Consider the following 13,152-nt stretch of genomic DNA (forward strand, 5'->3'; position numbering starts at 1 on the left):
GAAACCGTACAATAATTATATTACGTTTAAATTTTTTTCTTTCCAATTTTTTCTTTTCCTATTTTTTTTGTTTTTTTATTATTCGATTTAATCACACTTCGGTTGCTTCTATCATTATTTACAGTTGTCACATATTATATTTTATATTATATATATATATGCACGCACGTATTATATAATATACGTGTAACGTTACATTGGAATGTAGTAGTAGAAAAACAAAAAAATAAACGAGGGAAAAGAAAAAAAAAGTAAGAGGCACGGATTACCTATAACACGGGGAGAAAAAAAAAAAGAAATAAGATTGATAAGTGCATTTGTAAATCGAGTCTATAAACGTTTTCCACGATCACTTTATAATTGCTTTGATTATCGGAAGGACGGAAATGTTTTACTTGAAACACATACTTCAATTAACAAATACATTGAGAGAAATAGAGAGAGAGAGAGAGAGAGAGAGAGTGAGAGAGAGAAAAGGGGGGAGGATGGGGAAATCCGTAGTTGTATATTAAACGTTCGAAATAAAAGTTTATTACGTAATAATAAACAGTTCGATTTAATTCGACGCGAGTAGGAAAAAAAAAATTATATTTTTTTTCTTGTTTTTTTCGTAATTATAATTTTCCCTATATATGTGTATTTTATTTGGAGGAACAAGTTTTAATGATTTTAAAAACCTAACATCGCGTAACAAAATTCGACACAATTGTGATACTAATTAATTTGTCTTCCTACCCACCCCAACACCTTACCTACAGTTCAATTATTTCATATCTTTAATTACAATATTTTTTGTTTATTAGACTGAGTATTTCATTTTTTCTCTTTCTCCTCCGCTCTTTCTTTTTTTTATTTATATAAAATATACAAAATTTAATATTAAAAAATTGTAGATTACGTTTGAAAATTATTTTCAATCTCATTAAAGTGTAATTCTTCTGATTTGATAGAATGATTTTTCATTAGGAAAACGATCAATTGCAAAATGAGAATGAGAAAGAGAAAGATAGAGAGATAGGTTGTTAATTGACGAGAATTATACTAATTAACAATCAATTAAGGATTACACAGAGAAATCGATAAAATCATCAAAATATTATTTATTTTAAATGACTGAAACAATTTCGATAATACAAACGAATATTAATATTTTCAATCTTGATTAACACACACGTTCCTATAAATTATTATTATTAATAATTTGTTTTTTCTAATTTAAATTTTGCACTACCCTCTTCCTCCCCTCGCCCCAATTAATTTTCTTTTTTAAATATTTTTTGTTGTTGTATTTTCTAAATAATATTATCACACAAGAATATTAATACTTACGACCTTGACATAATCACAATCTATTATTTATTATTATTATTACTATTACAGGAATACTCTTCAATTTCAATTGTACTCTCTCTCTCTCTCTCTCTCTCTCTCACTTATTCCATTTATTTATGTTTTGTTAATAATATTAAATAAGTAAATGAATAATTGTGTGACTTCGTTAAACACGTTCCGTCCCCGTACCGTTATTAATTAATAAATTATACCAATTATATTAATAATAACACTATAATTCTGAATATACCTTCCCGTATATATATATATTTATTTATTTATTATAATATTTGTTAAGTTATTATTTAATAAACGTTATAACCGCGGATACGTGTAGTACGAACAACTGACTAAACACTTTTACTGCCTTTGGAAAAGTTTAGTATGAAACATACTGACTCTTTCCCCTTCCCCTCAATCTCATTTACACACTTCTACATATAACTATACATAAACGTACACGCATATACGTTCGTACACGTATTAAGAAAGAGAGAGAGAGAGGAACGTGTTCGCAATAAATAGAAATAATGATACAATGGTAAACAAAGTATGTAAGAAAATAATAATATCTACCAGTTTCTTTTTTTTTTTTTAATTTTTATTATCCATCAGAGATTTATTTCATATGATTTTATTTGTATTTCATATATAAATTTGACCGTAAATATTATTTTTTTTTACGCTTAGAGAAGAGACCCCTGTGAATTTTGTTCCGTCTGCATTTGTTCATTTTTTCTTTTTTCTATAAACTTATTCAAACTTTTGGAATATTTTAAAACTTGACTAAAAATAGGTCAACCGGGTATATTACATTGAACAGAAAGTATTCGTTATGATCTTGCAAGGACGTTACTTTTACTTTCATAAAGAATACCACTTATTCGAAGAAAAAATGACGTATTATATGATATAATCATCGGTTGGATTATATAATTTGTTTGACAATTAAATAAATATGTGTAGATAATTATGACGGTGTATTTGATTAAATAATTTTGGTATTAACACACACACGTGTAAAAAAGGTTTTAATAATAAAATCAAATTAGAAAGAAAGAAAGAAAGAGAGAGAGAGAGAGAGAGAGAGAGAAAGATATAAAGAATTATGAAATAAAAATGTTATTAGGATAATTTTCAGACCACTGTTTAAAGCAGTCACTTTATATTAACTTAGTTGTGTGTGTGTGTGTGAAACGACGAGTGGTTCTTTATAATTGTATTTTTGCATTTTTCAATAAACTACTGCAACCGTGGTCTCGCTGTTTCGGGATAAAAAAAAAAAGAAAAAAAAAGAAAGGGAATATATGAAAAAAATCATGTTTAAACGTAATAAAACATAATTATTATGGGAAGTAACGTGTTTCAAACGTGTTACCAATAATTAAATCGTTCTTTTTAATTATTTGGCTTTTCTATTTTGATCGTTGCATCGTTTTTAATATCAGACTAGAAAAATCTATGAGATTATCGTGGTATTAATGTTAAATGTTTTATTTTTACAAAAATTTGTTATGTAACAAATAAATAACACAATGGTACCGTAATAAATTATATATAATAATATCAGAATCATTTTATTATTGTTTTGTAGACAAAAATATTACTTAATATATAATATTTATTTTATTCGCGAATAGAAATGATTTTAAAAATTTTAATTAAAAAAAAAACAAAAAGAAAAGAACGTTACTCTATAATATATAATGAATTATATAATATATAAATAATTTTTCTCGCGTAATTAAATTAATTTTGAATATAACAAAAATATCCGACACATTAAGTATCGTCCAACCTAATCAAAAGTTCTATTTAAAAAAAAAAAACGAAGATCAAACGAATAATCAAACAAAAAAACAAATTCAACTAATTCCTTACCCTTCTGTATCCTTTTCATTATCGGTATCCTCTCGATTATTTTCCTCCGTCATTTCGATGATCAAAATTTATTAATTTTCTCCTTTTCTTTTTTTTATCACACCGTTACACGATTATATATATATATATATATATATATATATATATTTTTTTTTTTAGACAAGATGCGTTGCGTGTTATTATTGATATTAATTAATTTTTTATAATTAAAATCACAAATAAAATATTAATTGTATTACACGAAGAAAAATGAGATCAATTCGATTGGATAGGAACAAAAAAATGGATAGAAAATAAAGGATGAGACGAATTTTAATTGGTGGAATATAAAACAAAGGCAGGGGGAGCTGGGATGAGTGGAAGAGGTGGAGAAAAATAATAAAAATGTAAAGAATTGTAAAATTTGTAATAGCACGAATATAGAAAAAATCTCACTGTCGTTTCTTTTTTATTTTTTTTTATTATATCACACTGAACCAACTGAAGAGAGATGGTAAACTAATTTCGAAAGTACGACTGACTAACGGAGGCAACTTTGTTAAAATCCAAATCCTATGGCTTCTTCCTTCTTATTGGGAAGCCTACAAATTCTCTATTCTATTTTCTATAATTCCGTAATACCATTACGTTGGGTTAACTATGACATTCTGCGTAAAAGAATATACGAAAGAATTTACAAACGAAACTTCAAAAAAAAGGAAGAAAAGTAAAAATGTTATTCGAATTATTTATCGATCGGATATAATAATAAAAAAAAAAAAAGAAGGAATGAAAAATTAAAGAAAATAAATCAAAGTATAAAATGAATATCGTATATAAGACGATTCGTTAAAATATTTCAATAGTGGGCTTCTTTTAAGAACACCTGTTATGTATATTAATCTTCCTCTCTTATAGGATTTTACCTTTTTAAAAACGTTGAACAGATAATGCATTATCGTAATAATATATTTCTTTACTTTTCTTGTTGTGTGCGTGCGTGTGTATTTAAAATACGAAATCAAATCAAATGAAAAAAATTTTATATATGTTAAACACATTTTTATATTATAATTATATAACTCTCTGATACTTCTCGATTGCTCAAACTGAAGAAAAAAAAGAAAAAAAAAATAGAAGAGAAAGGAAAGTTATAGAAGGGTACAGTCAAAACCAAAAAGTAAAGTACTAGAAAAGTTGACGCATTTTTTTCTTTCTAGTCAATCCTACTCCAGTAGAATCCCTCCTTCTTCTTCTATCATCTTTTGGTATTTGAATGTAAAAAGAAACGTATGATGCAAGAAGATAAACACTAACTCGGTGGTGAAGAAGAAGAACGTACGTGAAGAACGACACCTTACCTGAATGGGGGAAAAAGAAAAATACAAAAAACCCTACAAACCCGTGTTTGCACCACTCACAACGGTGCTAGATTCTAAAGCATCTCTCTCTCTTTCTCTTTCTCTTACACTTAACTCTTTTTAACTTTTTTTTACTTTTTTCTCGTCTTTCAAATGCATCCCTGCGTTTATAAATACGTTTGAAAGAAAAGCAGACTGTAAAAACGTCTCCTTTTAATACCCCCCTTTTAAATCAAACAATTTCTCAAAGCCACAGTAGACAACAACAAAATATAAGAAATAAATATAATTAATTGCTGCATGTGCAAATCATATTTAATATCGCATTGAAGAATAATCACTCATGAAAATAATTCAATTAATTATATTTAAAGATATTATACGAAAGAAAAAGAAAGAAAATTTCTATGAAATGGAAAAACTAAATATGTGTACTAACGTGGTAAACTATTATTCTTTATTCTATTTTCTATTTCTATTTTTTTTTTATTTCTATTAAAAACGATAACGCTACACGCTCGAGGTGTATCGAAAAATAAATTTTGTCTTTCGTATATATATATATATATCACTGTCTAAAGTATCAACACAAAGAGATCATATAGGTGTGCAAGATGAGTCACAGACAGAGAAAGAGAGACAGAAATAAAGAAAAAGAGAAAGAGAGAGAACATACATCACACACAGTTTCCGCATTACGCTTGAATAAATGTGCATTCTGTCAGAAATGGGTGCACTAGTTAACACGTTTCCATATTTTTCGTTCTTTCTTTCATTTTCTTTTTAGTTTCTTTCATTATTGTTGTCTTGTTTTAAAGCTATTTAACTTATGTGTTCCATCATACCAATGGTATACTAATTGCGAGAACACAGTTTAAAATGTATTATATATATATTTATTTTTTCTTATCCACCTTATTCATTTCTGTTTTAAGGTATTTTTCAATTGTTCATTTTAATCAGTAGATTCTTAGACATTTGTTTGCTTCGCGAAGCCCCTTTTGAAATTTTTCTTTACAATCCTGTTTACTAAGGTTAAGGGGGACCAACCCCTGTTTTTAAGAACCACTGTGCTCCAAATAACTGCTTTCCTTTTGTTTCTTTCGTATCTCTTGTTGAATTTGTGTTTGTATTTGGCTTTGAATTGTTGTTGTTTGTTTGTTTTTTTTCTTAACATATACTGTATATGTGTGTGCAAGGATGCATGCAACGATAGTAATTGTGTGTTTCTCACTTTCAGCACAAAATTGCAAAATGCATTCAATCTCTTAGTAGCACTCGTTCAATTTCCTGTATACTTGACAATAGCATGTTTGAGAAACCAATATGAATGGGGTACCCACCCGTTCTTGGATATGCATTATGAACATTTCTACGTGTGTATATGTATATCTCTTACACGTAAGTGTAATAATGGAAACTTCGTTCTAAATATTCACCTGTGATTTATGTGTGTTCAAATATATACTGACAATGATTTGTTTTAAAGTATTAATGCACGTCTACTTTCGGTTCAATTAATAAATGCATTATTCATTTCAATCTTTTCTGTTTTTTTTTTAATCAAATATACATCATTGTTTTCATTAATAATTATTACTACCAACACACATATTTTATATAATTTTGTATAATAATTTAGATAAATAAATGATACATCTTTGAGTAATCAATTTATAAATGAAAATGATAAAATGCATGATTTGAAAAAGAAATCCATTTAAGGTTTCATCTATTTTAAGTATCAGATTATCTGAAGATTATCTCTCCAATAACTCGAAGATACTTCAGTAAAACACGGTAGATCGAAATAATGGTATAATAAGTTACCGAGAAGTAGGAAAAGTATTTAGTAAGAGAAAGGGGGAGAGTAAAAAAAAATTGGGGGGGGGGGGTTGAGGAGAAAGAGGAAAAAGGTCTACTCTGTCACGTTCCGTTCTCATTTCACTTTTCCGTGCTTAATCATCAAATATCTCTCTCTTTCTAAAACACGCACGCACACACACACACACATAGATACATACACGTACGCATAAGTGCTAACATAAAGAAACGAAATACGACACCCTTATGATCGATCGATCCTTCTTATGTAACATACTACGTGTTAAAAAGAAAAAATAAGAAAAATGTTACCCCCTAACATTATAACATAACATATATATATATATATATATATTAACGTGATCATAATTTTAGATATTTTAATAATTTTTATGTTCCCTGAGGAACGTATGGTTCGAAATAAATGTAAAAAAGAAAAATATCCCCCAAGTTTTTCAAGTCAACGTTGAGGGGTTGGTTTTTGGCATCGAATAATAATCGATTGTTTTGTTTCCTGTCAAAATAATTGTTAGAAAAAATTGAAAACTTTGTAACAGTAACTAACTCTATCAGAATATTTACACAGATTATTATTAGTCAATATTATTTTAAAGTTGCAACTAGATGAATAGAAAATAATTTTATCACGTATATCAAAAAATAAACGAATTAAAATAAAATTACGAAAATATGTATATTATTGATCCCGAATATTATTATTATTATTATTATTATTATTATTATAAAAATCAAATCCTATAAGTAAATTGCATTGGACTTTTTATATCTCTAACAAAAATATTAATCGATTAAATATTTTATCTATTAACTATTATATATACACAATTCACTTCGCATAAATTATTCGAATGATTGCAATTTTCTATTCTCTCTCTACCCCTTTCTCTTTCTCTTTTTAAATGCTTCATTCTTAAGAAGAAAAACGTGTTACAACTGATCACGGTTTTTAATAAACGTGCCTCAGGGTCTTTAGCAGTAATTTCAATTAACTTTGCCTCGTGATGCTTCCTGCGTTAAGGTATTTGAGAATTATTGTGCAAATTGAATACACGTTAAATGGTATACAGAGTTGAAGGAGGAGGGTAAAGAAAGGGTTTGAGAATCTAAGGGTAGAAAAGGGGATGCAAAAGGGACGAGGAGGGAAAGGGGTGGACAACAATTTATAACAACGACAGATTTACAACGAACATCAAGGTGATATGAAACTTATTGAACCGGTTGACATACATTGTACACGTATACACACTTACACATATCCGTATACATTGAATGCAATTCTCCATAAAACTCTTCCTTTTATATATTTTTTTCATGTATAACGTCGATAATATTTGTTACTCTATGGTCAGAAATGAAACGAGGTAACGTTTATTATTAATTGCATTGTAAATCTATTAAAATTGTCTAACCAATTTATTCGAAACGTTTTATGCAACGCGTATAGTGCGTGTGTGTATCTGTGTGTTGTTTAATGTACAGTATTTTTTTTTTGAGTAGATTTTATGTTTCAACGGGTTGGTAGGATAATAATAATTGGATTATTTTCATTTCGAACAAACGTTTGAATCATTTGCAACGAGTAATTATGCAATCTTTTGTGTTGTTACAAGCCAGATGATTTATTTTTATATTACAATAGTTTTACACACGTAACTAAGAAAAATAAATCAACCGAGGATAAACGATGGTAGATATTTAAATCTATTATAATTCACAATGATTTTTCTTTTTTGTTTTTGGTTTATCGATCAATCGAAAAAAAGAAAATTACACAGTTTTAATCATTATTTTAACAAATATATAACAAATAATACAAAATATAAATTACTTACCAATAAATGAGAGGAAAACTTTGTGTATTCCCAAGTACGGACTTCTCGGAACAATTGTTAAAAAAATTGTACTTAAATAAGAAAAAAAAAGAAAAAGAAAAATACAATGACGATTAAATTGAAGGATTGACAAAATCCTAAGAGGGAAGTAACGAAGAATTATTCTAAATCTAATGCCGTGGTTGTGATTCTAATTCGCGTTTGTGAACGCAACTGGAGGGACCGAATTAGACGGCTGAAATTTCGCGGTTAATACGAAAATATACGAAAATATACGAACTTGACCGAACATTGATGCAAGCTAAGACGTACGCGTGCTCGCACGCGCGACCACCGTTCGTAAACATTCGGTTGTGTTCGTGGGGAATGCATAAATACGGTCGAATAGGAATTACGAGAAGTGGGGGAGAGGGTAAAAAGCGACGCTGTCGAATTTCGCGCATGTTCCCCACTCATACAGATACCGGTCGCAGCGCTGAAAACACGTATAGAGAGAGTGACACCATGCCGCTTTGTTAAAAAGGTAGAGGAAGAAGAAATATAACAGTAACGGTAATAGTAGTAGTAAGAGTATTAAGTAAGTAGTAGTATACCAATAAAGGACAGTCGTTGACAACGTCAGAGACTGTTGTATTATATACACTTTCTGTCATATATATTTTTTATTTATCGAAAAATAAAACGAAATTTAGGGGAAAAAAGTATGAAACATACAAAAATATCAATGAAAATTGGGGAAAATAAGAGATGAAATATTGTCAACGAAAAGAAATAACTTACCTCATCGATTGGGAGGACTTTCTCGTATGCAAGCCTCGTCTTAGTCAGCTCCTCATTCTACCTCTCTTTCGTTCCTTGGTAGCAAGCACGGTAGCCATGTCAACAACGCAAACGTATCTTTCGTCGTCCTCTTGTATGATCACCGCCATGACAAACTTATAATCCTCTTCCTCTTCCTGATGTTACAAATAAAAATCTTATAACAAAATCCTTTTTCTTTAACTATTCACATCGTTGTTAATATTAATTTTTCTTATTTTTTTTTTTTCTTATCAGACGCGGGTATACACATACACACACACACACACACACATATACACACATGCGGGTGCTCTTTAAAAAGATAGCCCACGGACACACAACGAAATTGATAATACCTCGTATGCTCGACTCAGTCGGTAAATTAGATTGGACTATTAGAAAAGTGGTTAAAAAAATGGCAACAGGTCGCGTCAGGGTGCGCGCGCGCGCTCGCGCGCGTACCTAACCATCGAATGACGTTAATAGTCAAGATTTATATATACTTCTTTAATTAACACATACATATTATACGTGTATGCATATACTTACATACTAAATACACCCGTTTTCTTAGTGGAAAATCGTGTTAGGGTTTAATATTTGGTGCTGTTTGTTTACTGGGGGTTGGTCAAACTGATGTTCAATGGCGCTTACTGACAAGTTACCAGTTTTTTTAGCAACAAAGGCGTCTCTCTTTTTCTCTCTCTCTTTCCCTCTCTCTCAACCAACAACATTTGACAATCTATTTTCGGCACTTTAATCTATAACCCAGGTGAGCTAATATTAAATCGTATCATTGCCAATGAATTATTTAGGGAAAACTTAAATGAATTCCTTTTTTAAGTATTATTGAACGATAAATGTGAATGTACTAACACGGTACACTATTTAAACGAAGGCTACTATCGAACCGGTCTCTTACTACGGAAATCACGGAGAAGGAGATGTAAAAGAGAGAGAGAAAGAAATACACGAGCATGGTCCTACTTGAGCCGGCCGCCATTATTATTAATAGTTACTGGAAATCTCTCCATCTCTTTCTCTTTCATTCGTTCACTCTCTCATTAATATTCAATTTTTCGTTACCCTTTGTGTGTATGTTGTGTGTGTGTGTGTGTAATGCATTTCAATTAATTTATATGGACGGAAATATTTATATGTCACATGTTACGTACACGTTTGTGTGGGTATAAAGAAACTAACCTCTCCGTAAAACAAGATTTGCAATAAAATATAAAACGCAAGGAGAGAGAGAGAGAACCGTATTTTATTTATTTATCAATATATTCTTAGTAAATATTTAATTATTTGATCATTAATTATAGTAAAGGAAATAATTATAACTTGATTTTTTATAACTCCATTTTTCTGCGAGATGAGTTGTGCGCATGCGCAAAAATTCTTTCAATGGGGAAGCGCTAACAATTAATTTCGGTAATAAAACAATAATTATAAATTAAACTAATGAACAATTTGATGAATTTAATTATATTATTCGATGAATTTATTTGTCAAACGAATAATATAATCATATGTAATATTTAATTAATCATTGAAACATTTATAAATATAATTTTCAATCGAATTAAAATTGTGCATGCGTGGAATACGATGCGCAGAACACGATGCGCAGAAGAAGCCTAGTAACTTAAAATCTTCTTTCAATTTAGAGGTTAGTCCTTCCACTTATGAGACTAACACAAACTATATATATATATACATAATATATATATGTAAAAAAAGTAATGCTTGATATGTGTAAGATATTTAACCGGCTGTTTCTGTCGGTAAAATGAGGAATACAATGAAGTATAAAGAGAATGAGAGAGATAGAATGAAAAATGTCTAACTATTATACCGACGCAGGAAAACTTGAATGGAATATTGATGCCGACTGAATCCTCTTCTCATTACTTTTCATCCTGCCGTTCTCCCTTTTACGTATAGATCAGACTATACATATATAAATATGTATAAATATGTATGTATGTGTGTGTTACTTTATATACTTATCCATACGTAAGCAGACTCCTGTTTTATCCAACGAAATGTGATAGGTTCCTCTTTATTCTTGGTTTAGTTCGATGTCACGTCATTTCTATATCTCTCTTTCTCTTTCTCTCTCTCACACACACATATACACGTATACCCATACTAATATACATTTAAAATTATTGCTTTCTCTGTTGTATAGTGGTAAAGACATATTTAGAATCTTTAGTCACCATTTATAGACGACCAGACAGTTCAATATTCCCACCATTGCAACGAGTATATATATCAAGAAAATATATATTTGATTAGATACCTTTGGAATCCTTATATAGATCAATAATTAAATTGAATCCATTAGAAATAGGATACCAGTACACATATATATATATATATATATATATATATATATGATCAATTTATTATTACGTTTTTTCTTTCCTTTTTCTTTTGTTTTTTATTTTTTAATTCGAACAAACGTATACCTCTCGTTCTTTTTATTTTTACTATCAAATGTATTATCATATTGTAATTTGATTTACTTTTACAATAAAATATATAAAAATTGTAGGAGAGATAGAATGAGAATAAACGGTGGATATCGATCGTAGAAATAAAAGGATACAAAAGAAAAAGAAAAAGGAAGATAGAGAAAGAAGAGAGAGAGAGGGAGAGAGAGAGGAGAAGAAAAATCGTTATAAAGGAGCGGTTGCTGTGGCTCGCTCGGTTATTTTCGAGCTACAACATCGGAGCACACTCGTAATAGAAGAGAGAATACTCGAGTAAAAGGTCGGGGTCAAGTGAGCCTGTTTAGAAACCTCTGGGGCCGCACATTGAAATAAAAAAAAAAAAAAAAGAAAAAGGAAGGGAGAGCGAGGGTGAGTTGGAAAAAAAAAGGAAGGAAAGAAAAGTGCTACCGTTATGATTTTTTTTCCCTCCGTCATGAAATACTCACGTATGACCTCTCACTGGTTTTTCCTCTCTCTCTCTCTTTCTGTCTGTCTCTCTCCTACTACTTCTCGTATTTCCTCAAATATACACGAACGAAAAATCCGGATTATAGAGAATTTTTGTCGATGCAACTTGTTCCGATGTTTCCATCAAACTTTTGTCTCATATAAAGATTCGTATTTCTAATTATTTTCTTTTTAATCTTAGATATATATTACATTTTCAGATTCCCCGTAGATTCGATTTGAATTTTTGTTTTCTTTTATCGTGATGGAATTCGTAGAACGAAATAATAGGCCTTTCCTTTACCTTTCGAAGATTAATTCGAAAAGATTTGTTTCGTTTTGTATTCCTTTCCTTCGAAATAAATTGAATAAATATAATACAACTGCCTTTTTTTTTACGAGAGAAGAAATAAATGTCTACAATTTGTCAAAATACAATAGGAAATAAATTGATAGATGATATTAATCATTTTCCTTGCGTTTCTTTCTTTAACACCCAAGAAGAAAATTACTGTATCGATCGTTATATTGAAAGTATAGTTATTTGCGTGAAATCGAAGAACAACGCGGGGTTCTACTCGTATGACTTAAAAAGTTTTAGGGTAGTTTTGCTACGTGCACTGAAAAAGAATATTCGTACCATACTTGTAAATGGACCTGTGTGGGTGTTTATTAATACAGGGGATCTCTCAATCAAAAAATAATTCCTATAAGGGTATTAAACTTATGTTAAATATAATTTGGTAAACTTTTCAAGGCTTGCAGCAGTTTTAATTTCAATGTTAAATAATAAATTGTTCATATACGAGCGCGTATGTGAATATTATTAACATACACACCACACACACACCACTCTCTTCAAGGCCTCTTTTTTTCATTACGCGTGTATACGCAAATTACATACACGCGTATGTAGTACATAGATATTTTTATTTTTATCTTCTTTAGTTACTCTTTTCATTTATTTCATTTTATTTTATTTCATTTTATTTAAGTTTTTCTCTTTCTTCTCTTCTTTTTCTCTTTTTTTTTTTGTTTTTTTTTTTCTCTTTTTAAGATTAGGTCCTCGTGGTCAATAATAATAATAGTAATCGTAATTATATTAATAATAATAATTATAATAATTAAAATAATAATTAATAATAATTAATAATAATTAATAATAATAATAAT

General features: G+C 29.3%; 1 long non-coding RNA gene across 1 annotated transcript; it reads left to right on the plus strand.

The window, feature by feature from the left end:
* Positions 1–8,711: 8,711 nt before the first annotated feature.
* On the plus strand, positions 8,712–9,212 carry LOC106790580. The gene is made up of 2 exons (XR_001382089.1): positions 8,712–8,807; positions 8,923–9,212. It is a non-coding gene; the product is annotated as an uncharacterized LOC106790580 (long non-coding RNA).
* Positions 9,213–13,152: the final 3,940 nt, after the last annotated feature.

This window comes from Polistes canadensis, unplaced genomic scaffold (genome assembly GCF_001313835.1).
Source record: "Polistes canadensis isolate GaletaPanama2010 unplaced genomic scaffold, ASM131383v1 scaffold_248, whole genome shotgun sequence".
NCBI classification, from domain to species: Eukaryota; Metazoa; Arthropoda; class Insecta; order Hymenoptera; family Vespidae; genus Polistes; species Polistes canadensis.